Raw genomic sequence first — 10,936 nt, 5'->3', positions numbered from 1 at the left:
ATGAAAGCAGACACAGAACTCTTCATTTTACATGATACATCCAGAATAGGTAAATTCAAAAAAACAGAAAGTAAGTTCATAGTTGCCGAAGGCTGGAGGAAGGAAGGAATAAGGAGTAACCACTAATGAGTACAAAGTTTCTTTGTGGGGTGATGCAATGTTCTGTACTTAGTGGTGATGATTGCACAATTCTGTGAATATATTAAAAACCACTAAATTATATACTTTAAAATGGTGAATTTTATGGTATGTGAATTATATCCCAATTTTTTAAAGTGATCGTTATTGTTTAAGCTAAGTTAAGGGAGATTTACTGTTTCTTGCAAACAAAATCCCTCTCTCTGATACTCGATGGGGCTGCCCCACTCTGCTTTCTGCCTTTTTCTGTCACAAAGGCAGCCTGCTTTCTCTTAGAGCCTGGATGAGGATGAAGTCTGGCTATGATGACCTAGGCCACTGGGATCGGGAATGGCCTAGGAGAGCATGCAGGACCAGAGGTTCCTCGCTGCCCAGCTTCAAAGAAGAAACAAAGTCCCAAGTTCTTGCCCAAATTTCCTGGGTCTTGCTGCCTAAGGGCTGCCCTCTCAGGCCCTACAGGAGCAAAGACTACAGAGAGGTTCCAACAGATGATCAGAAACCACCATCCCCACCTCCACAGGTCGCTGGCCAATCCATGTGGTCAGATGCCCATGTGGTACAACAATGGTCTCCTCTGGGCCAGAACAGCTTGTGCAGCTTCCATAAACTTGGGAAGTGACTGGAGCCATAACTGACACCTGCCATATAGTCACCTTTGTTTATTCCACAACCTTATCCTAAAGAGGGTTGGTTACACTGTCTATATACAAAATAGGGCATGCATGTTAGGCTGTTTCTTTGGCCTTGGGGCAATTAGTAACTCCAGCTTTGGACATGTTAAGCCTAAATGCCCACAGCCATGATCTATGATAGCAAGCTTTCAGATCCCCTCATCCACAGCATGAGAACACACAACTGGGGAACATTTGGCCTATCAGTAGAAACATCCTGGGCATCTCCTGTCCAGGGGAACATAGATATGAATTCAGATGAGAAGCAAGTTGAAACACCCTGGCCTTCTTAAGATGATGTCAACTTTACCATTCATTCTCTAAAGTGGGTGCATCGACCTCTCATCAGCCAAGCTGAGAAGCAGTACTTCAAGCTCTCACCAGAGAACATAGCACAAACTCTCTATTCTCCAGCTTTGATCAAGGAATATTATTCATGGAAGATTGAGGGGAAAGCGCATATTCCATGAACTCCTGGAGGTCACGCCCACCAGAGAGCTGAAGGCCCATTAGAATAGTCTGTCTGCTAAGCCACATGGAAGGCTGTTAAGACAGACCCACCCATGAAACCAAGATTTGGTATTTTTATGCTATTGGTTTGTTAAGGTTTTTAAAATCTTTTTTAAAGTATACATTCACACAGAAAAAGGCACAGAACAAATATGTTCAGATAACATTGTGAATACTCATGTAACCACCACCCAGGTAAAAAAATAAAATGTTGCCAACTCCCTAGAAGCCCCTGAGACCTGCCCACCTCATCAAAGGTAACCTTGTTTAAGTGGAATTATGCAATGTACATTCTTTTATATCAGGCTTCTTCTACTCAAAGTTATGCTTATGAGACCTATTCATGTTATTGCATGTAGCCATAATTTATTAATTTTTAAAGCTTACAGCATTTGACTGTATGAATGAACTGTGAATAGATTTTTGGGCCCATTTCCTCTTTGAGGCTATTACAAATAATGCTGTTAGAAACATTCTGTATAGGTACTCTGCTGTGAATATATATATACATTTCTGTTGGGTATACTCCTTCCTATAAGTGGAATTGCTGGGTCACTGGGGATGGGTCATTGGAAATGAATGCCTTCAACACATAAAAAATAATAGAAATAGAAATAATACCAAATTGTTTTCCAAAATAGTTATACCAAATGACGCTCCCATCAGTAGTGTATGACAGTTTCAGTTGCTCTACATTCTCATAAATACTTGATATTATCAGTGTTTTTTCCTACAGTTTGCTAAATCAATTACCACTTTCCATTTTCCATTTACTTTGCAATTTTCAAAATTTTGTAGCTTTACTCTCTTCTGTTCTTTTCATCTTTTTCAGCTTTTAAGAAAAAAAAGCTTTTATTATATCTTTAGTGGGATTTTTGGGAAATCAGATGTTTTCAACCTGCATCTTTATGTATACTTGTCCACATATTTCTTTATACGTCACTCACATGACAGCAGAAAGCCTCAGTTTCTTACTACATGTTCTTCCCCACAGGGCTACTTGACTGTCCTCATGATATGGCATCAGACTTCCAGCAAGATCTGAGAGAGACAGATGGAGAGAGGGAGGAGGAGGGAGGGAGGGAGGGAGGGAAGGAGAGAGAGAGAGAAAGAGGGAAGAGAGAAAGAGATGCTACATTGACTTTAACAACCTAGTGTTGGAGGTGACACCCAATTACCATCGCCATATCCTGTTCATTAAAAGTGAGTCACTTCCAGCCCATACTCAAAGAGAGGGGAATTAAGTTCCACTTATTAAAAAGAGGAGTAGTAAAGAATTTGTGGGCATATTTTAAAACTACTAGAGGTATGTCTTGTGGGTTTTATTTGCATTTCTCCAACTAATTAAGTTGAATACCTTTTCATGTGTTTACTGGCCATTTGAATGAACTGTTTTGCAAAGTACCTACTAAAGTCTCTTTTACAGTTTCCTATCATGCTGTTTGTGTTTTCTTGTTGATTTGTAAGAGTTTTTAAAAATAATTTCTGGATATGAATACCTGTTAATTACATATACTGCAAAAACCTTCTCCCATCTTTAGCTTGCTTTTGTACACTCTTAATGGTGTTCTTAATTTTAATGTAGCCCAATTTATCAGTCTGTCTCTTTATGGTTTGTGCTTTTTATACCCTGCTTAAAAAGTCTCTCCCTAACCCAAAGTCATAAAGCCATTTTCTTACTATGATGGTTTTTTGATGTGTCAATTTGGCTGGGCTGAACTACAGTCCTCAAAGAATGTCTGTTCTGGTAATGGTTTCAGTTAGGAGGGCTACAGATTGAGAGTGACAAGGAATAGTCTCTTCTGAGAGCTGGGGAATGGAAGGGAGGCAGCAGTCATGGAGCATACACACATCTCCCAGTCATTTATTCAAACATAGGCTTAGGTGCTGCTGGAAAGGGATTTTGCAGATGTGATAAAAGTCCCAAGTCAGTTGACTTTAAAATAATCAAAAGGGAGATTATCCTGGATGGACCCGACTCAATCAACTGGAAGGTCTTTTAAAGGGGCTAAACCATTTCCTGAGCCAGACTCCAAAAGCTGCTGGGTCTTCCTTCCTCACCACAAGCCCTATAAATTTCAGGCCTGCTTAGTCAGTCCTCACAGTTGTATAAACTGTGTAATAAACACACACACACACACACACACACACACACACACACACACACAGATCACCTACTGGTTCTGCTGCTCTGGTTGAACCCTTGATTATTCAGTACTATCTTTAAAGACATAATGTTTTGCCTTTCCTTTAAATAAATATCCATATAGAAGAGTGTGTTGTGTGTGTGTGTGTGTATTATTATTGAAGTGTAAGATGAGGGTTAAGGTTTTTTTTTTCTTCTATTTAGGTACTCAATAATCTTAGGATTGTTTATTTAAAAGCCCTTTCTTAACATGAACCCTAATCATAAACTCGACCTTAAACCTAACCCTAACTCTAAACTTAATTCAAGACCTAACACTAACCCTAAACCTAAACCTCAATTTAACCCTAACCCTAAACCTATCCCTAACCCTAATTTAAACTAAAACCCTAACCCCAAAGCTAACTCTAATCCTAAACCTAATCATAAACTCAATCCTAAACCTAATCCTAACTTTAATCCCCCCGAAAAAGAAAAAATAAATAATACAATTAAAAGCCCTTCCCTTCCTACTATTTTGCCAGTTTTGTCATAAGTCAAGAGTGCATATATTCACAGGTTTGAGTTTTCTGAGATGTTCTCTTTTGGCCACCCAGAAATTAGGTTTCAAATTTGCTGACACAATTCAACAATTGTGTCAGGCTTTACGACATGATTTCTGAATACCGATTTGCCACTGACTTCCCCTATAATCCAGTGCCTATTTTCCCTTCACTGTGCTTCACAGTAGAAACTAGGCCTGCCCTGCTGTGGAGCTGCTCCAGTATTCTCCTCCCCCTCAGCGGTTGGCAGAGGCACCTATTTTTCTTGGCAAGGCACTGCCTGTGAAAAATGTGGTGGCTGCAGGGCTGCATCTGCACACAATGGCTTGGACATGGTTCGAGTTAGGAAAAATGTCTACCTCTGCACTCCACACCCCATGTCTCTGCTATAGCCACACCAGGCACTCACTGAGGGCCAGAGAAAGGAGCGGAATCTGGAAAAACATACAGACTGCCTGCAAATACCTGGGGTGGTGGCTGGGAGTGGGAATGTGGGCTCAGAAAACAGAGTCTCATGGGATATGGGTCAGACATGGGGAGTTCAAAGGTGGATGTGTACATGGGCAAGTGTGTGTGTGTACACATGTGCACATCTTGGTACATATGCACAGGTGGAGCAGGCCCAGTGCATGTCAGTGGGGCATCCATCTGCAAGTCCATCCTATGGCTTGTAGAGCCAGCAGGGGTCAGAAGCAAGCGTGATATGACCCTGCCACACCACTTGCTACCTGGTGCTCTAAAAAGTTTTGTTAGTTCTTTAAATTTAGTTACTTTATCTATAACATAGGGTAGTGGTGAGGACTCAGCGAAGTTACACATATGAAAGGCCTCATACATTTTATCCTCTAATACAGATACTCAACAAATTGATCCCTGTCCTAGCTTTTTTGCCAAGGGCTGCTGTAATCAGCAGCTAGGAGATGTGGCCTCCTGGGAAGCCTACTCTGACAGAAGAAGTGGGCCTTGATAGGAAGACTAAGGGTGATCCAAATACATGACAGGTTCATTCCAAAATATTCTTGGGAAAAACAAAAACAGAAAATCTGAAGAAAAGAGGCAGCAATTCAGGGGACAGCATGGTACCTGGGGTGTGGGCCTCTTTTTCTGGCTTTGACTCTGGGCCACACCAATAGGCCTTTCTGTCCTGAAAGTGCATGGCTTTCCCCACAGGCCAGCTGAGCCCAGAGCTTGTGGCCCAGGACCCAAGGCAGACCTGACATGGGTGGTGGAGCGACACCAGGGTGAGAGGTCAGCAGCCCAGCTAATGCCCTCTGGATTTGCTCAAACTCCTATAGATGACTGGGCATTTATGCTGAGCCCACAGAAGCCCCACTCTCTGAGAGGGATATCCAGTTCCAGAAGCTCTAGGACCTGCCCCCTCTTCCTGTTGGCATTCTTTGTAGTAGGCCAGATACCTAGCCAGAGCTATTTGTTCCAATTCTCTCTACTCTTGGCCTCAGATGCGTAAATGCAGAAGCCAAGAGTCCACCGTACAGACCACATACTAAAAAGAAAAGGCAGCTCTACAGGGAGAAAAGGAACAAGTAGGCACTGGGGTGCAGAGACCCTGCCTTAAATGTGGCAACCAGGATGCCAGCCTTTTCTGTCTAGCCTTCCTGATTACCTTCCTCCACCCAACAGATGGGCAGGGGATAAGAAGATGGCCAATGTCCCTTACCCTCCAGCTTCCTGTTGCCTTCAGCCAGTAGGAGGCACCAGCAGATCAGGCAAAGACAGGTCAGAGTATTGATTCTGTCAGTCCCTTCCTTGCTGGACCACTGCAGCTTGGCAGCACCCCTGGGTCCCCTCCCCAGATGCTGTGTGGTCCCCTGTGACTGCTCGTGATGTTGAAAGGTATCCAGGTTTTCCCAAGGACTCTGACTAGCACACCAATCCAGACCTCTCCCCTATTCACCACTGCACACTGGGACCAGTGTCCATGTCTGAGAATAAATGAGTTTACACTTGCTCACTTCCTCTCATTCCCTCACCCATAGAGTCCCCAGATCTGATCACATCTCTGCCTGCACCACTGCCACCCTGCATGACCACCTTTAACCTGGAGGATGACAGACTGGGAACAGCTTCTTCCTGGTCACCCTTCCTACCCTCACCTAGTTTTCACACAGTACCCAGAAGAACCTTTGTTAATGGGGGAAAAAAAATAATAAAAGAGGATAGGAGAGGAGTTTTTTTTCTCAGTTTAAACCCTCTCACGGCTTTCTTTAACTTCAAAAAAAGCCAAACTACATACCATGGCCTCCAAGGAAGTCAAAGAGGCCCCCCTGACTCCTGTGGAAGAGACTCCTTCTGCCCGATCTGTGCCCTGCTCCAGCTATCTCCTTTGTTGAGGAGATGATGCACTCACAGACGGATGGCCAAGGTCTAGGGGCAAGGATCGATCAGCCCCAAATCCACTAGCCACTCTATCCACTGCCCCCACACCACTCTTCTCACTCTCCCTGTCCCCCATTCCAGTGAGCCAAACAGCCTTCCATTCCAGGCAGTTGGTTTCCTTTCTCCTCCTGCAGGGATTTGCCATACTTGGGGAGAGTTGCTGATGGATGGTGATTATTCTTTGAAGCCAAGCCTAGGGTCCAGTCAGGGAGCCCCCTCCCGCACTGCATAGAGTGATTGCCTCCAACTCAGTTTTGTACTAGTGATGAAAAAATCAGCTAAACCTGAATCTCTCTTTTTAAAAAGTGTTAGAATCACTGATTACGATACATCTTCTAAAATTTCAACATGTTTAGATTTATCATGAGCATTTTTTTAATACTGTGCATTTTCTAGAGTACATTTGGCTTTTTAAAACACATTCACACCTACATTATATCAATACTACTGCTCTATTAATAATTCCATAATATAAATGAGAAAACCAAGGGATACTCAAGCAAATAACTTGTGTGAATGGACAAGGAGAAGACAGTGATATTTGGTGAGTGACCACACATGCCAGGTAATAAGATGCCCTCTACACTTGTTATTTTGTCTAATTTTGTCCTCGCAAGAACCCTTGAAAGTGGGAATGAACATGATGGCTCATCTTACAGATGAGAAAAATGAGGCTCTGAGGTTACGTGTTCTTCCAGCTCACACAGCTGGAGAACAATAGGGCTGAACCACAGTTTGGTTTATGGCATTGCTGAGCCCTTTCATCCCCTCTGAGCTTCATTTGGGGGAGTTTTGGCTCCTATGATAAGAGCAATAGAGATCTCCTTTTAGGAATGAATGAAAACCACTACAAAAGTGAAGGAACAAGATGGTAGGGCCCTTCTTACAATGACTGAAGCACTGGGACAGTCTTGAACTCTAGAACCTTAGAACCTGGGCATTTGTCCTTTGAACCACCCCCTGTCTGGCTAGATCCCTTTAGAAAGTCTGCTAATCATTCTAAGCTAAAATGAAATAAACATCATCGGGTTCTATGAGGGTCAATGTAGATGATCATGGTAGTTATTAGCACCATTCCCAAAATATTCTGGTTCTCCTTTCCAGGCATGTGTTAGGAAGCCATGGTCCTAGCCCCTTGAAGTTAGGTATGGTAATGTGACTCACTTTGGCCAGTGAAGAGAATTGACCTATGCCACCTCCAGGAGGAAGTTTTAAGAGCCAGTCCACAATAGTCTCACAGTCTCTTTCGTCTTGCTTTGTCAGTAACAGAGACAAAGAGATGGAGTTTAGAGCCTTAAGTAAAGAAGATCAGTCCCCAGTGGGTCTACAATAGCCATGTAGTGTAAGGAAAAATATGTTGTTTTTAGTTTCTAAGATTTGGGGAATATTCTTTATAGTGGATAACTAGCCTACCTTAACTAATACAATAATATATTTGAAAACAGTATACTTTCTGGAAAAAAGGCTTTATTACAATATGTATTTGCTTCACTCTTTTCATCTATAAAATTGGCATAATATGTTATAAAATTATCAGGACTAAATGAATAATACATATAAATGAGTATATATATGCTTGGCATAGAGTATGCTTTATATATATTAACTATTATTATTAATGTTGCTGTTCTTCCTCTTATTTCTTTTTTAATCTTTTCTTACATAAGCCCCAATTCCTAAGCAGGACCAGCCCAGACATGTGTAAGGGGAGGTGTTGGAACTTGCCCTGCAGGACTAACAGTGAGGAAGGCAAAGTTGGAGCCTGGTCTTCCCACAGGCAGTCAGCTCTAGAGGAGATGCTGTCCCAGCACAGTCTCTCTTTGATGGCAATTGCCCTATCAACCACCTTTACAATAAGTTCTATTCTAGCAGTCATGCATATTCTCCACTTTAAATGTATAAACAAAAAAATCACCTATAATCTCACTCCAAAGATAACCTCTTTTAATATTTTTTATATATCCTTCTTATGTTTTCCTTTTACCATTTCATTTTTCCGAATAGTACTTATACTACACATAGCTGTCAGGCAACCTATGTTGCCTTTCTTGTTTGTTTGTTTGTTTTTCATTTTTTTACTAAAAATATGTCAAATACATTTTCCCACTTCACTCCAAAAATTAATTTTAGCAAAGCTTAACAAGGCATATATGAATGTGCCACAATTAAATTACTAATTCCTGATTCAAAATTCACCCCCAAATGACTGAGCATTTACTATGTGCCATGCATTGAGCTGGTGCTAGTGATAAATCGATGAAAAAAATCAGACCCATTCTACTCCTCAGAAAGCTAACCTTACATTATCTCTTAAGTAAGACTCAAGTTCTTACTCTTGGGGGAAGAGTCCAGACAATATTCTTAAATTTAACTCTGTGTCCAACATGCCTGAATTGTGATTGTGCTGGATGTAAGCTGAAACATAATAAACATCTTAAATGCTTAACTGAGTTCAAAAAGAAATGACAGTATATACCAAGAACCCAAAATGGAAAAAGACATGGAAATAAGAGGTCTAAGTAGGTGCTGTACTTCAGATGCCTGGCAGAGGTAGGAAGGACAACAGGGTTCATTTATGACCACTAAGGTGTCAATTTAGAGATGTACATGTACAGGAGAAGAGGTTGTGGGCCAATACAGAGTGAGGAGCTGTGGCTGAGATTCCAGGATAAGGTGGCACATTAGAAGCTCCACATTTGGTAAAAGGGCAGGTTGTACCTTGCAAAGAGGGAAAACAAGGATGCTTGTCTATTTTAGCTCCAAAGCAGGGTGGCAGATAAGCCCTAAGATTTTGTAAATTGAAGATGCACCTTGCATCGGTTTAGCATTCAGACTTATTGTACCTCATGGCCTAAGTATCAGACAAACCAAGAAATTAACATAAAAAGTATTCCTGAGCTGGTAACACACTATGGATACCTGGCAGAAGTCAATGTCAATCCTCTCAATCCAGGCCACAAAGAAGTCCCACAGAAAAAGCCTTAGCTCTCTTGCCAAAATTACAAAACAATCATGAAAGTGAGCCATTAGGAGCAAGAGTCAAAAGAAACAACAAAAAAGAGAATCACGTCTCCAAATACTTCATATAATGGAAATAGCTGATAAACACTATAAAGTGTTTAATATTGTTAAACACATGAAGGAAGAAATGGAAATTATAAGAAAAGAGAAGAGCATTGAGTAAAAAGAGAGGGAAGGTACTCAGATAAAATATTGAATGCTGCATGTGTTAACATCAGGCATTTCTCATTTCCCAGGAAGATTCCTCTGTCAAAGGAAGATTCCTTTGACTACAAGTAACAGAAAACCCAACTGACCAATAGTGGCTAAAACAAATCAGGATGACTGTTTTTCATATAACCACAAATTTAGTGGAGGACTTCTCTTGGCACCAGTTCAACTGTTCAGCTGTGACATCTAGGGCCCAGGCTTCCATCTCTCCAGTTGACCTCCTGTAGTAAACCGTTTTTTTACCCTCATCCTCGCTCCCTCATAGTTACAAGATAACTGCTGCCACACCAAGGATCATGTGACCAGGGGGGAAGTAAAGGGTGAAGAGCCAGCTACATTTGCCCCTGTGCTTCCTCAGAGCCACCACCATCACCTCTACCACCATTTTCCTCACCACCAACACCACCAACACCACGCCAAATACCACCATCATCACCTCCATCACCATTTCCATCATCACCACCACACCGCCACTCACACCACCATCACCACCATCAATCACCACATCAATATCACTCTCCTCCATCAACACCACTATCACACTATCACCCCCATCACCCCCTACCACCACCACCCCTGCAGAAGACTTAGCTTGTGTCTCACTGGCCTCTGGGGTGGCTGAGAAAGAGAGTATGTCACCTGAAACTTGTACATGGCTGACCCAAACAAAATTGAGATACTTCTAGCAAGGAAAAAGAAAAGGAAGGATGTTATTGAGTAGACAACTGACATTGTCCCATAAGCCCCCAGTTCTGACCCCCAGTACACACATCATAGCTTCTTCTGATGATTTAGATGGAGGAAGGAGACATAGGGGCCATATCAGACTTTTAGGAGGAACTTTTGAAACTACTCTCCCCATACCTTACACATTCAAGATTCCACCAAAAAAAATTTGTCCTCCAAGCCCTATATACTGCATGTTGAATCTCTGAGATAATGAATGGGTGGTTCCCTCGAATGTGCCAGATCTAGCATGAAATTTAAAGCTTTGCCTTGTGACAACCAGCCCAGGAGGCTAAGGTTCAGTTCTCCTGGCTACCATTCTTTGTAATCTCCCCACACACTACCACCATCTCTCTTACAGATAGTTTTACAGATACCATCAATGCCATTCTTTGTAATCTCCCCACACACTACCACCATCTCTCTTACAGATAGTTTTCTTCTCTCTCAGGGACCCTTCCTTCCAGGAGACTCCAGTGTGTCAACAGGGGTTGGGCAGGAAGTTTCTTGACTAAAAGCAAATTTAGGGACCTGCTAAAGAAATAAGAAGCATTATTAAAGTAAAATAGTGGGAA

Source organism: Pteropus medius, unplaced genomic scaffold (assembly GCF_902729225.1).
Source record: "Pteropus medius unplaced genomic scaffold, Ma_sr-lr_union100, whole genome shotgun sequence".
In the NCBI taxonomy this organism is placed as follows: domain Eukaryota; kingdom Metazoa; phylum Chordata; class Mammalia; order Chiroptera; family Pteropodidae; genus Pteropus; species Pteropus medius.
This window is presented reverse-complemented; position numbering follows the sequence as displayed.